At 46.3% G+C, this 25,282-nt stretch overlaps 2 long non-coding RNA genes across 2 annotated transcripts; one reads left to right on the forward strand and one right to left on the reverse strand.

Annotated features, from left to right (window-relative positions):
• Positions 1 to 8,666: 8,666 nt before the first annotated feature.
• On the reverse strand, positions 8,667 to 13,601 carry LOC143267571 (uncharacterized). Its single transcript, XR_013042826.1, has 2 exons — positions 13,219 to 13,601; positions 8,667 to 9,050 (listed from the first exon to the last, which is right to left on the reverse strand). It is a non-coding gene; the product is annotated as an uncharacterized LOC143267571 (long non-coding RNA).
• On the forward strand, positions 9,004 to 14,497 carry LOC143267572 (uncharacterized). Its single transcript, XR_013042827.1, has 2 exons — positions 9,004 to 11,708; positions 12,213 to 14,497. It is a non-coding gene; the product is annotated as an uncharacterized LOC143267572 (long non-coding RNA).
• Positions 14,498 to 25,282: the final 10,785 nt, after the last annotated feature.

Here is a 25,282-nt window from a genome sequence, read left to right on the forward strand (position 1 = left end):
GCAGAGAGTGGTGCCCCATGAATTTGCTGGGGGTGGACTGAGACTGTAGGAGCATGTGAGTGTATTAAAATCTTATCAGGGAAACTAGGCCCAAGAAGTCATCAGATATGCTAGACCCAAGGAAAGAGACTTCATAAAGTAGTGGATACCCACCATTGCTTTGGCATGACCCCACCAGCTGGTCATGTGACATCCAACATAAATCACAGAACACAGGCAGAGAACTCCCCACTGTCTCTGTGGCTTTACCTCAGCTCAGTGTCCTGCTGGCGGTGCGGCCTCCTCATCCACCTGCCCATTCGTGTGAAGCAGCATGTACCAGTTCTCCTGACTGCTTCTGCCTTTCAGTCTCTACAGCCGACTCTATCTTTACTCTCAACCCTGACTCCCTCTCAGCCTGAGAGCCACAGCAACAACTGTTCATTAGCTTATCCATACAGACTCTATTTGCATTTCCAGCTGCCCACTTCTGAAACCAGCTTGAGCTCTGTTATAGCCACTTTCATGTGTCTCCATTCTGTAAACCCCATACACACACACACATGCATGGAGAGGGATTTACTGTGTGTTGAATGATGTGTAATAGGAGAGTCATTAGTCATTAGATTAGAATAAAGGATGCTGCACTCTTTCTTTTCAGCCAGGTTACCAAAGTAGGTGGGATTATCTGTCCAGTTACCACCATCGAATTACCCTCACTCCTGGACATTGTGAATTTATTGTTCCCAAATAAACTCTGACACTGTGAAAAGACACAAATATGTTGGTCTATGTTTCTGGCACAGTATACTCCTGCCGATCATCTGAACACTCAGAGAACAGCAGTCTTGGGCATAGATTCCATACATGAACACCTATGGAACAAGAAGGCAGGAAAGTTCGTTACCAAGGGTGGCGAGTGTGAGGGTGCCCAGAAATGGGCTGTTGTGAGGGAGAGAGGAAAGGGGGAGTTAGACAAGGTGTAAGGATTTCTGGTAGACACTACCTATCAAGAGAGAGTCCTGGATCCAAGACTATGAAAATCACATGGAAAAGAATGTATAAAAATGAGCAGGCTGCGCTGGCTAGTTCTATCAACTTGACACAAGCTAGAGTAGCTTGGGAAGAGGGACCCTCAATTGGGAAAATGTCCCCATCAGACTGGCCTGTGGCATGCCTGGGGTCCGTTTTCACGATTAATGATTGGAGTGGGAGAAGCAGCCCACTATGGGCAGTGACACCCCTAAGTAATGGCCCTGGGTTGTCTAAAGAAAGCAAGCTGAGCAAGCCATGGAGAGCAAGCCAGTCAGCAACATTCTTCCAGGGTCTCTGCTTCAGTTCCAACCAATTTCCTCCAGGTTCCTGCTTTGAGTTCTTGTTCTGAGTTCCCTCAGCAATGGACTGCAAGTCAGAGATTGAAATAAAACCTTTTTCCTCAAAAAGAAAGAAAGAAAGAAAGAGAGAGAGAGAGAGAGAGAGAGAGAGAGAGAGAGAGAGAGAGAAAAAATATAATGGGAAAATGATCAATCTATGTGCCATTTGGTAGCAACACACACAGAAAAAGTTTACTCCACTTTTATCATTAGAGTATTTCTCAATCTTCTGCAAGTAAAATGACTTATGGTCAAGTATTCTATGGGCCAATGGATTAGGAAAACAACACTCCCTAAAGGCTTTCTGTGTGCTCTGATTTTTTATATTTTTGTGGTGAGAAAGAGCCAAGGACCTTGGCAGGGACTCTGTTTTGACTCTGGTTGGGCAATGAACAATCTTGACCATTCCTCTTCATTCCTGCCTGCCACCCTTCCTTCTGTTGCTTATATTTGGAAAACACAGCTCATCCCTCATAGAGCACATGTTTAAAGACTGCCCCAACTCAAAGCTAGAATTATAAATAGGAACAAGATGCAGTATATGTCTTCGTTACTTTTCTATTCCCGTGATAAAATACCATGACCAAGACAACTTACAAAAGAAAGCCTTTAAGTGGGATTACGGTTCCAGAGTGTTAGAGTCCCCAACAGTGGAGTGAAGGTGTGGCCACGGAAGCCATTTTAAACTATAAGCAGAATGCAGAAGGAACACTGGGCATGAAAACCTTAAAGCCTACCCGCAGTGACACACCTCCTCCAACAAAGCCAACCCTCTTAATTCTTCCCAAGCAGTTTTATCAACTAGGGACCAAATAGTCAAACATATCAACCTGTAGGGGGCCGTTCAAGGCACCACACTCCACTCCCTCAGCCCCACAGGCTCATGGACAGATCATTAATGCAAAATGCATTCAGTCCAACTTCAACAGTCCCAATAGTCTTTCAGTCTCAACTCTATTTCAAAGTCCAGAGTCTCTTCTGAGATTCAAGGCAAACTCTTAATTGCGACTGCCTGTAAACTCAAAAGGCAAATTACGTACTTCCAACACACAATGGCACAGGATATACCATTCTAAAATGGGAGGACTCGGGCAAAGAGAGGAAATTCTGGACCAAAGCAAGACCAAAGGCCAGCAGAGCAAATTTCCAGTCTTACAGCTCTCTGTCTGATGTCAAACGGCTGGGATTGCTCAGCCCTTCCAGCTTTTCATCCTGCAAGATAATACCTGTCTTTTAGACCGACTCCATTCCCTATCTACAGCTCTTCGGGGAGCTGGTCCATGGCTCCAACATCTCTAACATTTTGGGGTCTCCAATGCAATCTAGGCTTCACTTTTACAGTTTGGCACAATGACCTCTCACCCTCCCAGGCTCGTCATGCAGCGTCTGTCCTGCTACACATTACCTGTCCTCGGCAGCTCTCCTTAACTACACAGGGGAACTCCACAAGCTCATGCGCCCTTCACGACTCTAAGCCACATCCATGTGGATGACACGGCTGAGTTTAGCTGTTTGCTTGGAATGAGCTCTGCCCACATTTGCTTGGAATAAGCTCTGCCCACATTTGCTTGGAATGAGCTCTGCCCACCATGAATCACGTTTGCGGCAGCTTTTGTTAATTCCTTAGGCCTTTTCCTTTCACAGGGTGGGAGTTAGCTGGGTGGGGGACCTTGTCCTGAGGGCAACCTTCCTTTTATTCCAATACAGGTTTGCCCTTTCCCTGGTCTCTCTATCTCTTTGAGCACAAGCCAGGACTCTGACATTAAATGTCCTGGTGCTTTTTCTCTTCAGACTGTACAGTTTGTATTTCCTTTTGCCCCACTTACTCTTTTTCATTATAGATCTTCATAAGAGGACTAAATAACCGTGTGACTGGGTCAATATTGGGCTCTTGAAATCTCCTCTGCCAAAGAACATAGTCCACTGCTTTTCAATTTAGCCTCAGGAAACTTCTTAGGACAAGGACAGAAAGCAGCCACATTCTTGGCTGAAATATCACCAGAACGGCCTCTAGCATTACTGCTGACGTCCTTACTTCTCTCTGAAGCCTGTTGAGCTGGGCTTCCACGGTCCACATTGCTCTCAGTACCACTGTCTTCCAGTCTCTGGTGGGACGTCTCCTTAAGCCCTGCCTACAGTATTCAACAGATTCTCTAGCTCAAAGTCCCAAAGTCTTCCATAGTCCTCCGAGAACCACATAGACAGGTCTGTGTCAGCAACTGCTACCAACTTCTGCGTTAATTACTTTTCTATTTCTATGATAAAATGCCATGACCAGTGCAATTTATAGAAGCAATCATTTTACTGGGCTTACAGTTCCATAGACTTAGACTCCACAAGAGTGGCAGAGGGGAGCCATGGCAGCGGGTACAGCTGAGGGCTCACATCTAGAATGTAAGCAGGAAGCAGAGAGAACATTGGGAGTGTCATGAAGTCCTTTAAACTTCAAAAAGCCTGCTGTCTTGGTTTAATTTCTATTGTTATGATAAAACACCATGACCCAAAGCAACATGGACAGGAAAGGATTTGTTCACCTTATATGTCCAATCACAGCCATCATGAAGAAAAGTCGGGGCAGAAACTCAAGACAGGAACCTGGAGACAAGAACTGATGCAGAAGCCATAGACGAACAGAACACTGCCTACTGGCTTGCTCCTCATGGCTTGCCTAACCTGCTTCCTTATACCATTCAGGACCACCCAGCCAAGTATGGCACTACTACCTGTGAGATAAGCCCACTCACTTTAATCATCAATCAAGAAAAAGTACCTCAGGCTAGCCCACAGGCCAATCTGGTGAGGTCATTTCTTCAATTGAGGTTCCCTCTTCCAAATGACTCTAACCTGCATCCAGTTGATATAAAAGCTAGCCAGCACACCCATTTCCAATAACATACCACCTCCAACAAGACCACACCCACTAATCCTTCCCAAACAATTCCATCAGCTGGAGACAGTATTCAAACATGGCCTCTGGGGGGTCATTCTCATTCAAACCACCATAGTGTGTAAGGAGACTATAATCCCTTGGGGAGTCAGGGAGCCATGTTGTAAGGAGGAAGCAGCTACCTTATTGTGTGGATGGTTGAGACAAAAAGGAAGAGCACAATGAACCCCGCCCCTAGGAGGGCTACCTAGACATTTGAGTCTTAAAAGCAAGCAGTTACAATGTGAGTGAGTGTGTCAATATGGTGTGCCAACGTTGTGGTTATTACAGTGGTCTTCACTGTTCTGTCTATAGTCCTCCTGCATGCAGATGACTTCCCTTTGCTCCTGGCGCATCCATGAACAGACTATGATGTGGTCACTAAACCCCTTCTGTATACACGGGTAGCTGGACATTTTTCCTTGGCCCAGGCCTTTCCTTGCTGTTGCAATGCATCAGCCTACACAATGCAGGTTAGTCACTAACCAGGCCACCCACAGACCAGTATTAATATTCCAATTGAAACTGGGCTCATAAATCAAAAGAACCTTTGAAACACATCTTGTTGATCTGTTGAAATCTATGTGCTACTAATTAGCATGCTCACTAGACAAAAAAGCACACACGTGTGCAGCGTGCACTCTCTCCTCCTTCCCCCCCCCCCTGTCAAATACACAGGCACACACATTTTTTCTGTCTGTTTCAATGTATGCATATCATATCAACTGAGTAATGGCGCCTTTTGCAAGCAGACAGAAATAATGGGATTTTAAAAGATGGATTTTTATTGTTCTAGCAAACATCTTAAAACTGGTCGAAGCCTCAGAGGAGAGAAAAACAAAGCCACTCTCGGAGGCTTTCCATCTACTCCTTCAGAAAATTGTAGGCGTCGCAGGCAACACTTAGAAAAGTATTAAAATTTGAGCAACACTGGTTTGCTTGTTCATATGCGTCCCCATAGACTTTCCCACCACATCCACAGAAGCTTCAAAGGCTCCGCAGTAAGCTCCATCAGGATGGAGGGAGAGCAGAGAAAGACACCACTCCAGTGTTTGGAGACCCAGCGCTGGCGCGCGGGCTCTCAGGCATCTGGTTATGCCAGCCTGACAGTGTCTGCAATTTCAGACCTGTTTAATGAATTCTGATAACACCGCATCGCAGGTGCTGCAGGAAGTATGTTAATTTAAGATCACATCTTCCCAATCCCCACAGGTTTCATTCCAACCTAATAAATGAAATAATCTCACTGCAAGCGCCCTGCTTACCTAATTAGGCATAGGACCGAGCAGCGGCATTTGGAGTGCCTCGATGCCACTGGTCACCTTCGGAAGCAGAACTGTGACCTGGCTGTGGGCTCCTGCCCTGGGCTCTATCATGTACAGATCAAAGGCGAACAAAATAGGGAACCACAGGACCCTTTCCCTGCCCACAACACTAGCTACCCCTCTTTCCCAGTTTCTAGTCTTGCCTTTCTTTATAAATGCATCTGCAATGCTGGAGCCTATGAAATCCTCCTCGGCTTAATTAAACTAAAGCTTAGGTCTAATTTCCTGTTAATTCACTAAATAATCATAAGATTACAGTTATTTTTAAGCAAATGAGAGTTTTCCCCACTGAAGAGGCACTAACCGGAATGCTACGGTTCTGTCTGAGGCAGAGGAGTAGACCAAGACAGAGGTCATTATGCCTGCCCTTCCCTTCAGAAACTAGCCTCGAGTTACTGCCCCAGCGCTCTTCACCCCTCCCCACCATTCTCCCTCACTCCTTCATGCCTGGGCCCCCTCAGAAAGCCATCTCCTGACCACCCAGGGCATAGCGTCACTCCACCTGGGCACTGGCACCCAGACCACCCTGCACAAAATGACAACACATGACTGCCCTTCCCAACTTACAGGAAGAGTGTGTAGACCGAAGCACGTTATCCAGAGCCGACCTTTGGATCTACCTGGGTGGATCTGAAGTCGACATCTGAGCCTGACCCCCTGACATCCTAATTCATTCACTTTGGAATGAGCTCTAGCTCTCAACGGAGACCTCTGGTGCTGAGTCGAGTGGACTTGGTGAATGGACAACCATCTGACAGGGTGGCCCGTTTGCAACATCTACACAATCAAAGGGATCACCTTCACAGCTAGATTGAAGAAACTTATTTTTTATTTTGTTATTAGTTTTATGTATTTTGTTTTGTGTGTGTGTGTGTGTTAATGTTTCACCTGTATGTGTGTATGTGCCCCATGCATGCTTGGTGACCTCAGAGGTCAGAAGAAGGCATCAGATCCTCTGGAACTGGATGACTGTGAACCATCCACCACATGGGTGATAGGAATCAAACCCAGGTCCTTGGAAGAACAAGTACTCCTAATACTGAGTCATCCTTCTGGCCCCCCAGGAGTTATTTTTTATTTCACTCTGTGATGTACAGACCCGAGAACCACAATCCCTGAAAGGCTGGATTGATATGGATTCTGCACTCCTAACCCGGCTCCCTGTTGCCAGGTAGCAGCCCTGTGTCCTTTGCTCTGGTGGAAAGCCACCGGGTTGGAGGAACTAAGGCAATGTTCAGAAAGCCAAGCTCCAGCCCTCAGAAGCTTGGGAGGGAGGTGAAATGGAGAGAATAAAATGCTTAAGCTAGAGACTTCTGTGACACTCTGGGCTTAGAAGTACCAGCTTCTGTCAACTGCTTAGTCCTCATTCTATTCCCATTGGGCCCAAACTGAATCAAGAGGACTCATAGAGAAAGTCACCTCTGCTAGGCAGGGCTCCAAAGTGGCTGCCTTCTGAGAAGAGGTTTCAGAACAACTCTACCCAGTTTGAACTGTCCCTGACCTAGCCTCAAATAAACTGTGTCTGTAGCATTTACAGGGCCACTGCTGGGAAGGGTCTAGCCTTGAGCCTTAGCAGTTACAGGACTGTTGCTGGGACAGGTCTAGCCTCTAGCTTCTGAACTCAGTTGGCTTCTCTCATTTTCCATTTTCTGAGGTGAGCTTTGAACAAAACCCCCCAGTGGAAACCCAGACAATTCTGCCAGGTTTCTGCAGTCCCTGCTTGAAGTAATCAAGCCCCCAGCGTATGCCCCAACTCAGCCAATGCTGGCGTATCCGCCAGCCCCCGCCTTGCTGAAAAATTCATAAACCACAGAACAGCTGGGCCACATTCTGCTTTCAGAGCAAAGCGTCCACTATCAGGTTTTCATCTGGCACTACTGAGAACTAAGTGTTTATTCTTGACAAAGACTTGAAAGAGGAAACCTCACTGGCTGCCTACTCGGAGTCACAAGAGGACAGGTTTGATGGGAATCCCATGCATATTCCAATGAGATGAAAGATATTATTCATTCCTAAAATGTCTTCAGAGACTCCATTAATGGAGAAATTCCAAGTGACAGAACCAAACACAGGTCCCCTAATATCTACATAAACGCAGGTCCCCTAATATCTACATATAGTCGCATTAGAAGCGGGGATGGAGTGCTTAATAACAGACCTCCCCAAAACCAGGTTTCTTTCCTTCTCAGCACAAAAGATAAGAGACGGCTGTGAGGAGTGGGGGACTGGGGGACAAAGGGGTCCCCAGGAAAACATATGGGGCCAGTTAAGAGCTCCTTTCCCAAGCAGGAGGGATTTCACCAGGAAGTTTCTGTATCTGAACAATTGCTATGGAGACATGCCCTCTCAAGAATTTCCACAATCATGACAAGTTTGGGAAATGAAACCTTGTTATTATGCCATCAATATTCTGGGCCTGGATAAGCTATAATTAAATAAGCATTTTTAAAACCTCTGTACTTTCTCCAAAGACTATATCCTAAGGGAAAAGATAGAGAAGCCAAAACTCGGAAAGCTTGAGTCCATTCTGATAGGGAGAGCAAATCAAGACATTCAGAGTCGGGGAACCTGGCTTTGTCACATAAGGGTCTGTTACGGCGGTACTGGTGGGAGGTGGTACGTGTGTGCGTGTGTGTACCATAAACCATAATCTCCTGGCCCGCCAGTCACAACTCACAACTAGCCTATCTGTCCCTCCATAGTGCACTAAGAATTGCCGTTCATGAGAGTGATGGCCATGTGTAGTGAGGGGCAGCTGTCCTGCAGGACCCTTCAGAGCTGTCACAGTGTTCTGTCCTTGTGTTCTCAGCTTTCACAGCAAATTATCCAGCCACAATAAAAGGTGACTCTAAGTTCCCTTTAACTCCATTTTCCTTGTGTACTAACTGAGGTGTCCAACGCAACAAGTACGAGATGAGGATACGGGATTGAGAGCCAGGAAGGGAGGAAGAGGGGAGGGGCTTAGTGCAGTCTAGAAATAGTATACACTTCCTGCCTTAGATGAACTGGCTCGGGGTAAACTTGGTTAAGTATAGATCAGACATTCAGGCCACTATCTCACAGTTCTAGTAAGCCACAAAAACTCATTATTTATTTTCATGACCGGCGGAATAGCTCTAATAGAAACGTATGTTGAAACAGAAAAGGCACAAGCTTGAAAAGAAACCAAAACTGGTCTGAGTGCCATAGATAATAATGCTTTACACCACTAAGCGGACCTTCATCCTTGAAAACAGCTTCACAAATATGCCTGGGCTCTGAAAACACCCTTGGGAGGCAGATTGCCGATCTCAGAAGACAGAAGCCGAGGAAAAGCAGCACTTCCCTCAGACTACGTAGCTGCTCAGACTACGTAGCTGGTTTGAGGTAGAAGTAGACCCGAGAATGCTTCCGTCACAGTGTACTTCTCATTCTGAGCAGGTTCTCGTATTAGCTGGATTGCTCGCCCTGTGGACAGAGATAAAGAGCAGCTGAGCACCAGCCGAAGAACGAAACCTGGACACATCCCAGAACCAGCTGCCGCCGCGGCCCCTGCCCCCGCTCCCCAGCTTACCCTCCCCAAACCACAGCTTTCGCGAGTTCCCTTCTGCTTCTCCCCATTAGCGAATTTATTCATCAGTGTCCCCAGTTCTCCTAACCCAGTCGCCTCCTCCTCCTAACTCTTAGCTTTTCCTTCCGTGACACTTGTCGCATCTCACATAGCCGTCTGGAAGTTTAATTTGTATCCATAGCTCCCATTTGACTTTACTGTGAGTGTTCCACATGTGGACTGAGCGGTGACCAGGGCAGGGGGAGGTAAAAGCAGGCATCAGCTCCCAGCATCGAGTCCCTTATTCTGACCTTGACTCCAGTCTCCATCCCTATGGCTTGGGAGCTATCAAAGTCGTCCTGTGGGAAGGTGTGTGATCTCACCAACCCTCGAGACTCGAGTCTGAGGTCTGATGGAGGTGGAAAGGGGAAGGCCATTTTCTGATGAGACTAATGTCGAGGGGGAGGTTCAAGGCCGGAGAGGCAGAGGATCGTATGTAGGGCCCAAGGCTGAGTCTAGAAAGCACAACCACAGCATGAACAAGTCTGGGGCCTGATGAGAAGTCACACTAAATCCTGGACTTTCAGTGAGGCATGAACTTTCTTTCTTCTTCTCTAGTCAGTTAGAATTGGGTTCAGTTAGAGTAATTCTTTTCTTTATAGTTCAGTCTTTGCGGGGTAACTAAGAGAAAGACTATGGCACTTTCTTCAAACTGAGTCTACATTAAAAGCTTGCTTCTGCAGGTCAGTTAGAAAGAAAAACAGGAAAATTCCTGAAATGCTTCCATCCACTCATTTCGAAAGGTTGAGAAAGCCACCCTCACCCCACCCCATTCTTAGCAGTGCAAAAGAAGAGCAATTACATCAAATTGCGTTAACATGTTGGTCATGAAATTGGTGCTGTCCATCATCAGTTCTGAGGCGCTCTGTTCTCAGTTTCATAGTCCCTAAAACCGGGTTTGCATAAGCAAGGATGTCTTCTCACTGCTGGGTTTGAACATGAATTCTTCCAGGGGGCATTTGCATTTGTCCCTGACTCTCCGAGTAACCTGAGACCACTAGAAATCAATCTCTCTGCTGGGGGATTATCAGACCAAAGATGTGAATTCAGCCCTGGGGCCTAAGCAAGTCTCTACCAGCCTGGGCTGGTACACACGATTCACAGATTTTTGTGCTTTCTTGCCTTTAGAAACCCACACTTGAGGCACATATGTTACTTTTCTGGTCCTTCTGGAGTTCCCTGGGCCCTTTCATCAGGGTGTAAGCTGCTGATATCCTTGCTTTCCATGGGCCTCCTGTTGGACGCTCATCGTGGATATATTTTTCTTCAGGCAAATGGTAAGTAAAATAACAGTGTCTTCATGGCATGGCCACTTGACTTAGATGAAACATATTGTCACTGATACTTACCCAGCCCAGAAAAGCAAAGAGACGTTCCCTGAACCATGTCACTGGTGTTGCTGTCTTCCTCTCACCGGAACCAGCACCCTAGACTAACACAGACCTTTATAGACATCCTCCGGAGCCCCACCCAGCCGAGAGCGGATAGTGCTCTATCACGGATTCCTTCTGCATTAGCTACATTAGCTTAAAACCTGGTGAACTTTAAGGCAACTGAAGAGACAGAGGAAAAATGCAACAAGGAGGCTCTGGGGCTGACTACTTTCTAAATGTGCCCCCAAGACAAGGGTCCCTATGGAAAGGGGCTCCCCTTGCAGAAAAGGCGAATTAAATACCGCCTGTATTATGAGATAGAGACTCACTCACGGGTGAGGCACCAGACGCCATCATTAAAATATTTGTCAGCAGGCGTGGTGGAGCACACCTTTAATCCAGCACTCTGGAGGCAGAGGCAGGAGCGTCTCTGTGAGTTTGAGGCCAGCCTGGTTCCAGAGTAGTCGGGGCTACACAGAGAGGCCCTGTCTCAAAAAAATAAAAATTGTCCTTTCATGTGACTTTCATGTGAACTTTCCTGAGTGCTTAAGTAGTCTTCCAGCTGCCCATCTTGCTATCAGTAGATCAAATAACAATAAGTATTTCTTGTCATTCATTTGTGCTTCCATAAATGCCACAAAAGTATTCTCCAGTTCTTTAAGAAATGATTCCAGAGGAGGCTGAACAAGCTGCAACCTTTGACCCTCTAACTCTGTTACTGCTGAGGTGAGACCTTGCTTAAATCCCGACTCATATCCCTCCTCTGTTCACATTGCCTGCTGCGCCTTCCAGTACTGCCCCTCATTTGCTGCTGGAGAGAAAACATTTGCTCAGTGCCGCTCCTGGTCGCTATCTCCTTTCTCTTGAGGATTGCTAGAAAATAGAGCATTGACTCCAGGGCTCGCTCTTCCTCTTTTCCCCTCAGAGCCTCTTGCCGTATAACAAGATTGTTAAAGACAAATTGCTAACCATCCCTCTCACACACATACCTCATTAAACAGCTTGCACAATTTTCTCTCCTTCTTTCTCCGGGGCTGCTGTAGGAATAGAGGCATTTATAATCGGTGCCACTGTCCTGTGGAACTGCCAGGCTCATATGAAAGAAGGGACACGGTCTTTGTTTTACAAAAGGCTTTATTTCAGGTATATGTGATTTCTTTCTGTTTCCTTAATGATTGGCATGATAGGAGACCTTAGGTCACCTGAGGTTGGTGTTGGTTGTTAATGGATTCCGTTGAAATGGTAGAAACTACATAAGACTGCCGAAAGGTAGTAGCTTAAAGGGGATCTGTTGCCATTGTCCTCATTTTCAACATTACCGAGAAACTCACGTGAGTGGATAGGAGTCAGCCTCTCTCGACACCTTGGCTCACCCAATGAAAATCCAAGTTTCTGAAATACCAATGAAAAGCAAGGGAGAAATGGGTTCCTTTGAACAGGACACCTGCTCTGAGTTGGGAAGCCTAGAGTAGGACTCTTTTCCTGCTCTCCCAGGTAGAGCCAATAAGCCTCAGTTTCCCCCATTATGAAAGGGAAGTAAAAACGTCCTTCCACTGATATAACATGAGCAAAGCTCTATATATCTAAGATTCTGAATGTGATGTAACTTTTTAATTAAAAAAAATTCTCTTTTAATTTTTCTTTTAGATTTATTTATTTCTATTTTATATGTGGGGATGTTTTGTCTGCATTTACCACATGCATGCCTGGTGCCCAGTGGGGTCCGAAGAGGGCATTGGATCTCCTAGAACTGGAGTTACAGATGGTTGTAAGCCTCTGTGTAGATGCTGGGAATCGAACTTGTATCCTTTGCAAGAACAAGTGTTCTGAAGTATTGAGCCATCCCTCCAGGTCCTCCTCCTTTTAGTCAATTAGTTTGTTGAGAAAGTGTCTCACTTTGTAACCCAGACCAACATGGAACTTATAACGCGGCCTTGAATAAGCCTCCTGCCTTAGTTTCCCAGGAGCTGGGACTTCAGGAGTGCGCCACCACACCCTCCTCAATAAGCAACTTCCTTTTTGTGGCAGCTGTCCTCCTCCTACAGCCCCACAACACACATAGTCACTTCCACGGTGACTACCTCCTCACAGTCCCTTGGCTAGTCTAAGGACCGGGTGGTCCACCACAATAAAGACCACTAGGGTGGTAAGTTATCAGTCATAAACCAGCCAGAGTAACAGACAGAGACGGGCTTTGATGGAAAATAAAGGTAGCTGAGAAAGCAGCCAGAAGAGGAATGTCAAGTCACCAGATGGCAACCACGCTGGACGAGGAGGCAACCAGAAGCATCAGAGCTGAGGAAGCACCAGATGGGAGGCGACAGAGAGGGGACAGGTGAAGATCCAGAATGGGCTGAGGCAGAGTATTGGACACCAGTCTCCCAAGCCACCATGGAAGACCAAATGGCAGCAGGCAGTTTCTGTTTTCCCGCCTCTGAAGGCTCCCCTGCCACCTTTCCTCGGGGCTGAGGGCTTTGCCATGCCGGGGGGGCGGGGGGGACACCCCTTCCTTCAGCAGCCTCTGTTCTACAACCTGACCTGGACCAACACAGCTCATGCTTTGCTCCTCGTGTGCCACAGCTTCCAGCCCACCACACACTCCCCTTAGTTTGTGCCTCCTACTTCCATGGCTGACCGGGAACGATCTACTGACCTCTTTCCATTCTGCTGGTCTCTGCTCAAGGCATTTGTTCCCCAAATCCTTGGACTCCTTCCTGCATTTTTTACGCCATTGTTCTCATCTAGAAAGCCATTTCTCTTCTCTCCTTCCTCCAGAGTTTTATCTCCTTTCCATACTATCCAAGATAAAATGGGGAGAAGAAAACAAAACACAACAACAGCAACAAAAATACCACATCACTCGGGACTATTACAAAAGGCAAATGACGTCTCGGTGTCTCAGTGGAGAATAGGGATCAATTCAGAAGACACCATGGGCAGTTGGATGATGAATCCAGGAAGCAGGGGGCAGGAGGTGGTCCACAGGAGATGATTAAGAGGAATCCTGAGGGGAGGAGAGGGTCCTGGCTCAACTTTCCTGACAGGATTCTTGTGAAGAAAAAGCCACCTGTGAAGTAATGGATGCTATAGTTACCTGTCATGTCACAGTGGTCATATATGGCACATGGGGGCTCTGGCTGGGCCAGATTAGCAGGGCTCTTACTAAAACTGGGTTTAGTAAGGAAGTACACAGATGAACCAGAACAAGGTCAGGTGAAGCCGAGAATGTTTATGAGACCCACTGCAAACTCCTCCTTTCCATGAAGTACTCCAGGATTGCTGGCCCACCAGTTGCTGAGTCTGCTCTGAGTCCTGGGTCCCCAGCCATCTATTACGCATTTGGAATTAATGTGTTGTGTAGGATGGTGTTGCACCGTTATCTTTTATCATTTCTGTTATTCAGTTTTCTTTGTTTACATCTAGTTCATTTTTTAAAAAAATCTCCTGTCACATTCTTTTATGTATTTCACAAGTGCCCAAGAAGATGCCTGGATTGCATCAACCCTTAATGAACATTTATTAACTGCTTTGGTGAGGTGGCTGGCTTTGTACTTCTTTCTGTCTGTCCTTAGAAAGATCTCTCCAAAGCAGGGCATAGCTGTGGTGCTGGGGTCAGAGCACTGGACCTCCAACCTGGTGATGCCACCACCAGCAAGGCTTCGGGAGATCACTTGCTCAGTATAAGCCTCCCCATTAACACTGGTGCTGTGCATAAGGAAGATTCTAGAACACTTAAAGGGAGGCAACTACCACTAAAAGGGAAGAATCCGAAACACCTAATAAATAGGAGACGGCTACTATTAAAAGAGAAGTCAAAATGCATTGGATGTTTGCAAGTTTCATAACCTCTATTTGTTCTAGAACTATGCACCGAGAGGACCTAGAAATGGGAATAATTAAATTTATTATGCTTCTTTGAATGCCTGAAATAACTCAAATGTTTCCCTGGCCTATGAACTGGTGTATAAGGGTTATTGAATGTATTTTGGTTGGCTCCTTGGGGTTCAGAGGGAACCTTGTAGACTTGGAATCTACAGAAGAATTAAAGCCCTTTGGTTTAACAAAAGGAGACATGGGAAGGGAGAGGCGAATCTGCTCCCCACTATCCACCAATCACTCGCACTCCCCAAAATGAGGCCTGATTAGTTTTAATAGTGAAAATGTTGCTTTAGACCAATTCAAAATCGATTTATTAAAATTGACAGATTATTCAGTCCTTTACCATAAAAGGATGCTCTCACGTGCTCTGTGTTTCTCCAAGAAACCTAGGGTTGTAAATGCCTTCCTAGAATGCTATCAATTTAAATGATTGGAAAAAAAAAAAAAACAACACATAATAAGTGACAGATTTTTCAAATCAGATAAAGATGGGAACCAGATTATCTGTCTGGGGTGATAGATTGCAGCAATAATAAATTCACTTCAAGACACTGGATCAATTTTTAATCAAGCCAAGAATTATTATTGCAGAAAGATAAAATGACCCATGAGAAGATGCCTTAATTTTCCACCAATCAAATTATAGCCTTTCTAAATAAGATGTAATGAGATCCACAGAATATCCAGGTTACACATCCCACCTAATTACCCCTGTTCCCTGCCATGCCGTGATATAGTGGCGCTAACTGACCTCTGCATTTGCCCAGATGAAGAGGTCATTAGTTTTTCCACCAAGCTGTGGTGAGAATAACAGCAGTGACACATGTCATCTCCTTCCACCGAGTCACAGTCTCTGAGGTGTTTGTTCTTAAAATATACAGGATATGACCTACTGGGTAATAAACTACACAGTCATTAAGTGAAGCTTATGTCTGACAGAAAAACAGCCGCCACCTCTAAGTTGGTGAGGGGAGCCTGGAGGTAAAGAAATCACTCTGCACTTGACATTAAACTTGATCAGCAGGGAAAGACTCCCCTCCCCACCCTCCCCCAGGAACCACCAATCAGGAAATGGAGCTTGAATTACTGACCATTGTGAAGGCTATAGAGAGGCCAGATCCTTAGGCTCCAGCTGACCCACCTGTTCCCATCCGTCCTTTCAGGCTAACATGCCTCCATTTGGGATCCTAAAGCTTCCTTCTCTCTTCCAATGCTGCTGGGAGAAAGAGCATCAGTATTCTCCTGAGCAAATCTACACGGGACCCTCCAACAACCGTACATTCATTCATTCAACAACACTCACTATTGCGAGGAGACATATCCCCTGCCCTTTCTCTGGTTCTTAAAACAGCCCATCCAGCCTGGAGTAAACGAATCAAATCACTTTGTTCTCGGTCAGAATTGTGCTGGCTGCTTTTACGTCAACTTGACAGAAGCTAGAGTCATTTCCGAAGAGGGAACCTCAACTGAGAAAATGATCGGCCCGTGGGCAAGCTTGAGGTGCCTTTTCTTGACTGAGACTGATGTGAGAGAGGCCAGGCCAGCAGAGGCTGTGCCAGCCCTGGGCAGGTGGTCCTGAGCTGTAAAAGAAAGTAAACCAAGCAGACCGAGCAAGCCAGGAGGAGCAAGCCAGTCAGCAGTGTTCCTCCACGGCTTCTGCTTCAGTTCCCATCTCCAGGTTCCTGCCCTGACTTCCTTCAGTGACGGGCTATGATTTGGGAGAATAAGCGAAATAAACCCTTTCCTCCCCAAGTTGCCCTTTTGATTGTGGTGTTTTAACACAGCAATCAATAGAAACCCTAATTAGGGAAAGAGTCGCGGGACACAAACTGAGCTGTCTTAGTATTGGAATTTCTTCTATTCCTAGAATGCTCATTCTGAGTCCCTCTTTCAGCCTGTGATTAATCTCTAGCTGAAGCGAGTCGGTTCCTGTACAGAGACTGAGTAAACCGGTGGCCTCAGGGTCATGATCAGACTTCCGTTTTATGATGGAATTGGCAGCCAACTTGAAGTGACATCTCTTTGGGATATTCTTATTATTAAAACCTTGGAAGGGCAATTGGCACTTCACCAAGAGTGTACAAACTGCAAAGATCTTGAGTTTTCAAAGGCAGTGCAAGGCCACTCGAAGTGCCCATCAGATAGCTCTCAGATGAACAGCAAACTGACGTGCTAGCCATGGGGGGGCGGGGGGGGGTGTCAATGACTCTAAAGTTATACTAGACGTTAATTCATTCAATTGCAGGTCTCAACACATATAGTCCCCAAATGTATTCACTGATAATAATTACCGTGTATTAGTCTTATTATTTAATATGTTATTTATGTTGTGGAATGTTTATGTCTCCTCCAAATTTATGTACTTAAGTCTCAATGCCCAATATGAACATATTAGGAAGTGAGGGTTTTTTTGTTGTTGTTGTTTGTTTTTTTGTTTTTTTGTTTTTTTGGTTTTTTTTTTGGTTTTTCAAGACAAGGTTTCTCTGTGTAGCTTTGTGCCTTTCCTAGAACTCACTCTGTAGACCAGGCTGGCCTCGAACTCACAGAGATCTGCTTGGCTCTGCCTCCCAAGTGCTGGGATTAAAGGCGTGTGCCACCACTGCCCGGCAAGTGAGGATTTTGGGAAGTATTGAGTTTTCTCAGATGGGGCTAGAGTTCCATGCTGGGACTGGTGCCTTCCCTCCCCCCCCTGCTGGGACAGGTGACCCCCCCCATGCTGGGACTGGTGCCCCTCCTCCCTGTGCTGGGACTGGTAACCCCTGTGCTGGGACTCCCCTCCCCCCATGCTGGAACTGGTGCCTCTATAAGAAAAGGAAGAGACACCTTCTCCCTACTGTGAGGACATAGCAAACAGACAAGCATCTGAAAATTACATTAATTTTTTAAAATAATGGCAGCCTTTTGAGGGCAGGAAAGTGGCCTCACCATGAACCAAATATGCTCATACCTTGTTTGGGGCTTCTCAGCCTCCCAAACTGGAAGAAATAAATACTGCTTAAGCCACAGAACCCATGTTATTTTCATAGCAACCCAAGATGGTTAATATATAAATATATAAGTAATAATTGTTGTATTGATTATGTTCCAGTTGATATACAGTAATATGTAATACATAAAATGATATAAACACTTTTGGGAGCACATTGTCGACAACTTAATATTGACTAAGTCAACCCCACCGCACAAGACCTAACTCCTTCATTCTAACTACAGAGGGAAAATCAAGGCTTATACAAGATACTAATTTACACAAAGTCTCACAAGCAATAATAGCCCAGGCCCAGTCTCCACTTAGCAGCGAAGACACAAAGTGGCCGTCCTGAGAAATGGGTCAAGTTCACTCTCAGTTTTCAACAGGGATTCTAATCCCTGGACCACAGCCACGGACAGCCATGATGTCCCACTGGCAGTTCCCCCACTTTCCTGTCTTGGCTTTGGATGCTCCTGTGTCCTCCAAGCACTCCACCTTCAAAATAATTGGCACAAGTACAGAGAACGTCATCTTGAATGTAATGAATTCCAGCAATCCATCGTTTGGCTCCCCCCTCCTTGCTAATTTATTAATAACACTTACAATGAAATTGGCAGGCTGTATAAATTCTTACATTTTCTCTTTTCCTTAAAATATCATTCCAGCTGATCTGGATGGTGCTATGCTAAGATTTACAGTTTATTACCAGTAACACAGCTAGAGCCAATTGACCATAAAAGCCAGCTACTCTTAAGTAACCCAAACTGTCCATTGCAGTGAATAGAACATTTGCTCAGCTGTATCCTGGGAATACTAACATCTTCAAATACCCCTTTGCATCTTGCATTTGAACAAGCCAATATCCTTGGAGACATCCGTTAAGTGTATACCTCTGTCTTCGTAGTGTATTCTTAAAAAAAAAAAAATTAAAAAAAAAACAGCATAACTATTCAAACAACAACAGGCAGACCATTGGTAGTTGATTTACATTACTTGTCTATGTTAATTTTCTGATACAGGCAGGTAATCACGCATTGAACTGTAAACACTTCTGTTTTCACATGAGTCTATTTTGGGAACACATTGTAAATGACACAGCATTGCGATTCCGTTGGCCCAATAGTCTCAACAAGTTCATGCAGAGGTAGAGCCCAGCTAGTGTATTGTTTTTAGTAAGTTTTCAAAATGTTACTTTACTAAGAAAACAATGGCAGAGCTACTGGAGTCCTTGAACTGGATCGTCTAAAAGGATCTGTAAAGCACCACACGGTCACTGGAAGCATAGATGTTCTCTCTAAGGCGGCAAGCACTAAACACTAAGCACACACAAAAGGTGCTATCTAAGGAAGATATGGACTTTACATCGGGTTCAAGTCTCAGAGCTATGCTGACCCAGCCCCTGCTCTTACGTCAGCATAACACCCAGAATTCCACAGGAACTCTCATGTGCGCAATAGTATCCCTACCCCAACACCACCCCCAGCCCCGGTTTAGTGGGTCAGCCATGGCAGTTAGTGGCAATAGGTGCCCCATGGGCTACAGTATCACGAGCGAGATGTTCTCTATGATGCCACTTGTTAATAGGACACTCACTGAGGTAAGAGGTAAGCATTTGGCTGACACTTTCCAAAGAACCTGGTCATTCAAATAATTTTATTAAAATGTTCTCCTTGCTTCCAAGAAAACAAGAAAAATGATGCTTAATTAAATGTTTAATGTTTACAGTTCAAATATCAGTTTTAGGTCAAATTTATGATGTACTACACTCATATTTTTTATATTATATAGACTTTATAGTTCATTGGGATTTCTTATATAATCGATGTGTACAGTATATTCAAGCCCATTTATATGACAGAGCACATTTTTATTCTTCAAAATTATGATAAAGGTTTATAGCTCTTGCATCTTTGCTTTTATGAGATATTTTTTATCATATCCTTGGTTTATTTAATAGTAAGCTCTTGGTCAAGATTGCAATGCCCAATTATGACATTGTTCTTATGGGAAAATGTGACCATTTTACAATATTTTCCAGGAATGGATCATAGTCAAAGGCAAACATAATTGTGCTTTAAAAGAAGCAACACTCGGGCATTTGTGAGTGTGTGCATGTGTGTGTGCAGGTGTGTGTGTGTGTGCATTTGTGAGTGAGTGCGTGTGTGTGTGTGTGTGTGTGTGTGTGTGTGTGTGTGTGCAGGGGTGTGTGTGTGTGCATATGTGTGTGTGTGCAGGAGTGTGTGTGCATGCGTGTGTGCGTGCGTGTATGTGTGTGTGTGTGTGTGTGCAGGAGTGTGTGTGCAGGTGTGTGTGTGTGTTATGCACATGTCAACCCCCTTCTCTATCTAAGGAGTGTCCCTAGACAGCTCTTCTTTGGGCGAGCTTTGAGAGACACCTGCACTTTCTTGGATGCTCTGGCCCACAGTGCAGTGGTGTGGTAAAGCAGCAAAGTCTTCATAGGGTTATCCAGGAGTCCATCACATGTGAGAGAATAAAGACCACTCTGGCCTCGCAGACACCCCCACCCCCACCCCATGCATGTAGCCTTCTCCTGGCTCCTAGACCTTCTTAACATGTGCAGAGTGAGTCCATCTGCCTACTCGAAGATGAACTTAGGGGAGGCCAATGGTACAGAGGCTCAGAAAATAATCCAGAACGCCAAACTTCAAGTGAGCGTAGATTCGGTGTGACCCTGGAGTCCTTTAACACGCCTGCCTCCCAAAGTGCCCACGTTTTATTTACAAGGGTTTCTTATTTTCTGCACAGATGTTCAATTCTCCCCAAAGGATCCCCTGAACGATATTACTTATAACACTCAGAAAGCCACATAAAAAGCAGTCTTTCAAATGAAAAGTACCTTTCTCGGTCATTTAAAAAGTAATGTCTTCCTTTTTAATGGTGTGTATATGCTGGGGCAGGGGGGGGGGGGGGGGAGAATATTGGGAATGTGAATGTAGTGCCCACGGAGGCCAGAAGAGGGCATTGGATCCTCTGGAGTTGGAAGTACAATTGGGTTGAGGTGAGAGACTTGGGAGCTAGGAACTGAACGCTGGTCCCTACAGAGCAGCAAGTGCTCTTAACTAATGAGCCAATTCTTCACACACACACACACACACACACATGGGGGAACACAAGATCCCACACTGTATCCTAGGCTGCTATGGAACTCACTATGTAGCCCCGGCTGGTCTCAACAATCCTCTTGTCCTAGACTCCCTGGTATTGGGATTAGAGTGATTTCGTTGGTGGTGGTGGTGGTGGTGGTCTGTTTGGCTAGTTGGTTGGTTTGGTGTTTTTTTTTTGTTTTTTTTTTTTTGTTTTTTTTTTTGTTTTGTTTTGTTTTGTTTTTTTTTAAGATAGTTTCTCTGTGTAGCCCTGGTTGTCCTGGAACTCACTCTGTAGACCAGGCTGGCCTCGAACTCACAGAGATCCATCTGCCTCTGCCTCCTGACTGCTGGAGTTAAAGGCGTGTGTCATCACCACCGCCTGGCAGGATAAATAGGAAGAACTCCATGTGTCCTAAAAGGTCAGGACACCAAATGGGACATGTGTGGGCAATTTTTAATCAGTCTCCAAAACCATGGGACTCCAAACATGAAACAAGATAACACGATGAAGCTGTGGAAACTCACTTGCCTTCCCACTTGCAGATCCTAGGATCTGGTGTCGCCATTTCCTCCTGCCGCAGGGAAGAAGGAGCCCCCAAGACACTAGACGCTGATAGCACTTAACAAGAGTCAAGAAGCTCAGGAAGATACGATCCACAAGACTCCTTCCCGAGGCTAGAGCAGCGGTGAACAAGCTGTGGAAAGGGAGGGGGGGGGGGGGTCCTGGTCAGTCGCATTGCATGGAACATTCATGAACTGTCACCTATGCTGGGGTGGGCGTTTTGGTGGGGCAGCTGTCTTTGAGTTACCCATGCTACTGTAAGTAAGCCCTCACCCACACTCTGGCGAGGAAACCCAGTACATTTGCTGGCTCAGTGGGCTAGACTGAGGTGGAGCTGTTTCTTTGGTCTGTTATTGATGAAGAGATGTGTGTTCATCTCCCCGGTGAAAGTCACACCGCACAAGCTCAAGCAGGCTCAGCACAGACACTTTCTTTGTTTGCTCAGGCCGCAGGACCTGCCTTGATTGGCAGGGGTAGCAGCCACATTCATACTAGGAAATGTGCCAGGAAGCACGGGGCAGGGAAGGCGGATCAGATGCCATGTCGGGCCTGGGTATCACATGCCGGTGACTCTGGCGGTGAGCTTCTCGGGCTGGCGAGAACACAGGGCAGGGAGCTGGTGAGCTCAGGGAAAATGGCAAGTGTCCAGTCAGTACCTCCGTCAGGATCCAGCTGCAGCCGGCAGAAATCACTCTAGCTGGCTTCAATACAAAGCGACTTATTATTAGGCACTAGGTGGCTTAAAACATCTTTGCAGAGTCTCCAGGAGTGAGTCCTGGTGCCCTACCCTGGTGGGAAGCTGTCACCTCCTTATGGCATGTTGGTGTGTTTGGGACAGGGCACCCCTCACATGTCTACACCAGCAGAACAGGTGCCCTGGGCCCGGCCTTTTGACTCATTCTTCTCAGCTCTGCTCCAGCCTGGTTACACAAAACCGATCGAGCACACTGAATCTGCCCTCTGAGGGAGTGTATTAGGGCTCCGTTTTATTATTATTATTATTATTATTATTATTATTATTATTATTATTTATTTAGCTTTGGCAGCAAAGGAGAGTGGTGGTGTGTTAAAATCGCAGATGGGACCAGCTGTGGAGGCACATGCTGATAATCTTAGTATCCTGGACCTGGGGGCAGAAGAATTAGGCGTTCAAGGCTAGCCTGGTCTACATGAGGCCCCATCTCAAACAGAAAAAAAAATCACAAAGGAGAATGTCGGAATCTAAGACAGCAAAGGAGGCAGGGTGAGTGAGCAGTAAGAAGTGGTTATAAGAAGAGGAAAACATGGCTTCTGCTCCGGGAGGTGGACAAGCCAGAAAGGGACGACCGACGACGTGCCAAGCTGGCGGCTTACACAGAAAGGTAGAAGCAGCTGGCCCAGATGTGGCCATGGTGACTGGTCCCTTGCAGATGAGGGAGGGCTTACTCAGCTGGTTGCTTTGAATGCTCAGTTTGCTCATTTGTTTGTGTATCTGAAGCAGCAAGTCAAAGCTTCCTGGTCACCCCCTTGCATTCCTTAAGGAGATTTGGAGAGAGAAAAGGATGGGTCTCTCCCAGTGGTTCAGCTTGCTGTGGCACTTAGGCTACACTTAGGCCTCCTGGACCACAGAAGTCAACTTGCATCCAGCCCAGCAGGCAGCTTCTGTGCTCGGCAAGGTTACCCACAGCTGCCCTTGTCCCCCCACTCCCTACCCCAACCCCGCGCTTTTCTAGGAAGCATGCAGGAAACTGGAAACAGTGCAGCCCTCTTTGTGTGCATATATACCCAACCTTTATGGGTACAACAGAATCCCATCAGCCTGAGTGGGCACGGGCAGACCTCTGACACCAAGGCAGGCCAGTGTAGTCTGCAGCTGGTTCTGGACTTGTATTCAGGAATCTGCCCACGTGGCCATGAGAACCCCAGGCAGTTGTTACTCAGGCATCTCTGCATGTTTTATTTGCTCCCCGATACGATGGGATAGAGGTAGGAAAATTTAAGGACTGGGAAATTGAGGTTTAAAAAAGATGATGAATCCTTCCAGGGTATACACAAACCAGACCCCCAAGACCACTAATGATGGGGGCCAGGAGGGATCCCCCACAAGTCGGGGTTCCACCTTTGGAGCCAGAGTCCAGGAACAAACGGAGATGGACCATGTTTTCAGAAGTTCCTGGAGCCCCCCAGGGAGGAACTGCAAAGCTTTGTTGTGAAGAAGCCTCCGTAAGGCTTACTAGCTTTTCTGGTTCACGGTGGAAAAAACAATATAAATAATTCTGAAAACAACTTCAGAGCTGAATTGGAAAGTGGGGGGTGAGGGGGGAGGAGAGGGAGAAGGTCTGAGGCAGTTTGCACTTTGTCAGCATCCTGTGCCCTACACTGAAGCCCGACTTTAGACCACCCATATAGTTCCTTACAGGTGTGCCTGTCTTGCCGTTGGCCACCCATTTGCTTCAGAATTCCCCCACGCTTTCTCAAGCAGATGCCCTCAATCCCACCAGGGTCGTTTGTATTTTTGGGTAACTAGAAACCTTGGAATCCAAGAGTGAAAAATAAAGAGAAGACACACCATTCTGACTGTCAATTTGATGAGTTTTAAAATCACCATGGAAACAAATCTCTGGGCGTGTCTGTGAGGAAGATTCTCAATTAGTTTAACTAGATGGCCCACTGTGAATATGGGTGGCACCATTCCGTGGGTGGGGGTCCTAGACTGGAATAAAAGGAGTCCACACCTGTGTTCACTGACCTCTGCGTCCTGACTGCAGATGCAGCGTGGCCAGCTGCCTTCTGGCATCTCAAGTGTCCTGCTCAGGGACACGCACTTAAAAAGCGAAATAAAGTATTTCTGATGCACATATTGGCTCAGTGGGTCTCGTTGCTGGCTGTCAGTTTCCCTGGTGGCACCAGACCACGCTGTGAGTAACAAGGTAGCAAGGGTTTGGGGAAACCACCTGAAACCCAACAGCTGGGTGGAAGAGGCCACATTGGGTTTTGAGGTCCACCCCTACCCATTGTACCACCAGTTCTAAATGTCCCTGGCAGCCCCTGGGGACTCACTACAAACGCACACTTGAGGACCCCTCCCTGGATTCACTGTATCAGAAGTTCCAGGGTATGTGGATTGTTTTTGCTGTTGCTGTCACTGAATGCCTGTGTGTCTGAGGCGCCTCGGGGAAGGAAGGATTTAGTATGGCTCACAGTTCAGAGGCACAGTCCACTGTGGCTGAGAAGGTGTGGCGTCAGGAGTGGGAGGGAGCTGGCCACACTGTGCCTGCAGCCAAGAAGCAGAGGTCGATGAACGCAGGTGCGGTCTCCTTTTTATCTGGTCTAGGACCCTGCCCCACAGAATGGTGCCACCCACATTCAACTAGTGGGCCATCCGGACACTAGTTAAACTTAATCTAGACTCTTTCTCCTCACAGACACGCCCGGAGATTTGTTTCCATGGTGATTTTAAAACTCATCAAATTGACAGTCAGCATTAACTGTCATATAAGATAAGGTCTACAGGCCTGTTTTAACAAGGCTTCCAGAACTTTCTATGGGATGCTGCTGCTCAAAGCCACCACATTGTGTGATACTTGATTTTTCAGGGACTGGGGTGACCTGCATCTTTTTTGTTCAGGGTTTTATATTGTTTCATTTACTTTCTGCTTTTAAAGCCTTTTCTGCCATTTCTCCATGGAGTCTTGGGCTGTCTTTGGAATTTTGATATATTACAAACGTCTGCGCTAATTACTATTGCTCAGGAGATAGTTTCTTCGAGTAAAGCAGAGAAGATATTGCCTCTGTCCCTAAAGACACATTGCTCTTGTCTCCTCCCCTAAGAGAGACAGCACAGCCCATCACAGAACACACCGGAAGCACTTAACGGGCTATCCAAACCCAATCATGTCTGAGCTCTGGGCTATGAAGCGCAGTTTAGCTGCTGCAGGCCCGTGCTTCATTCCTTGGAAAGGATCATTCCCCCAGGCCTGCGTCCGGAGGTGTCTACGCTCCGATGGAAATATTTCCCCAGAAAATTCCCCACTACGACAGCAGCAAAGATGTAATCGCTTCCTTTTCTCACCCAGAGCCACAGACCTCCAGCGCTTCCCCAGAGCGGGCCTCTGCGCTGTCTGTGATAAAATGCAGGAACACAAAAACCGGGAAACAAACAAAACGTTTTTTTTTTCTTCTTCTTGAGCCCAAAATGATCGCATCACGTTCTGTTCGG

This window comes from Peromyscus maniculatus, chromosome 10 (genome assembly GCF_049852395.1).
Source record: "Peromyscus maniculatus bairdii isolate BWxNUB_F1_BW_parent chromosome 10, HU_Pman_BW_mat_3.1, whole genome shotgun sequence".
Classification (NCBI taxonomy): domain Eukaryota; kingdom Metazoa; phylum Chordata; class Mammalia; order Rodentia; family Cricetidae; genus Peromyscus; species Peromyscus maniculatus.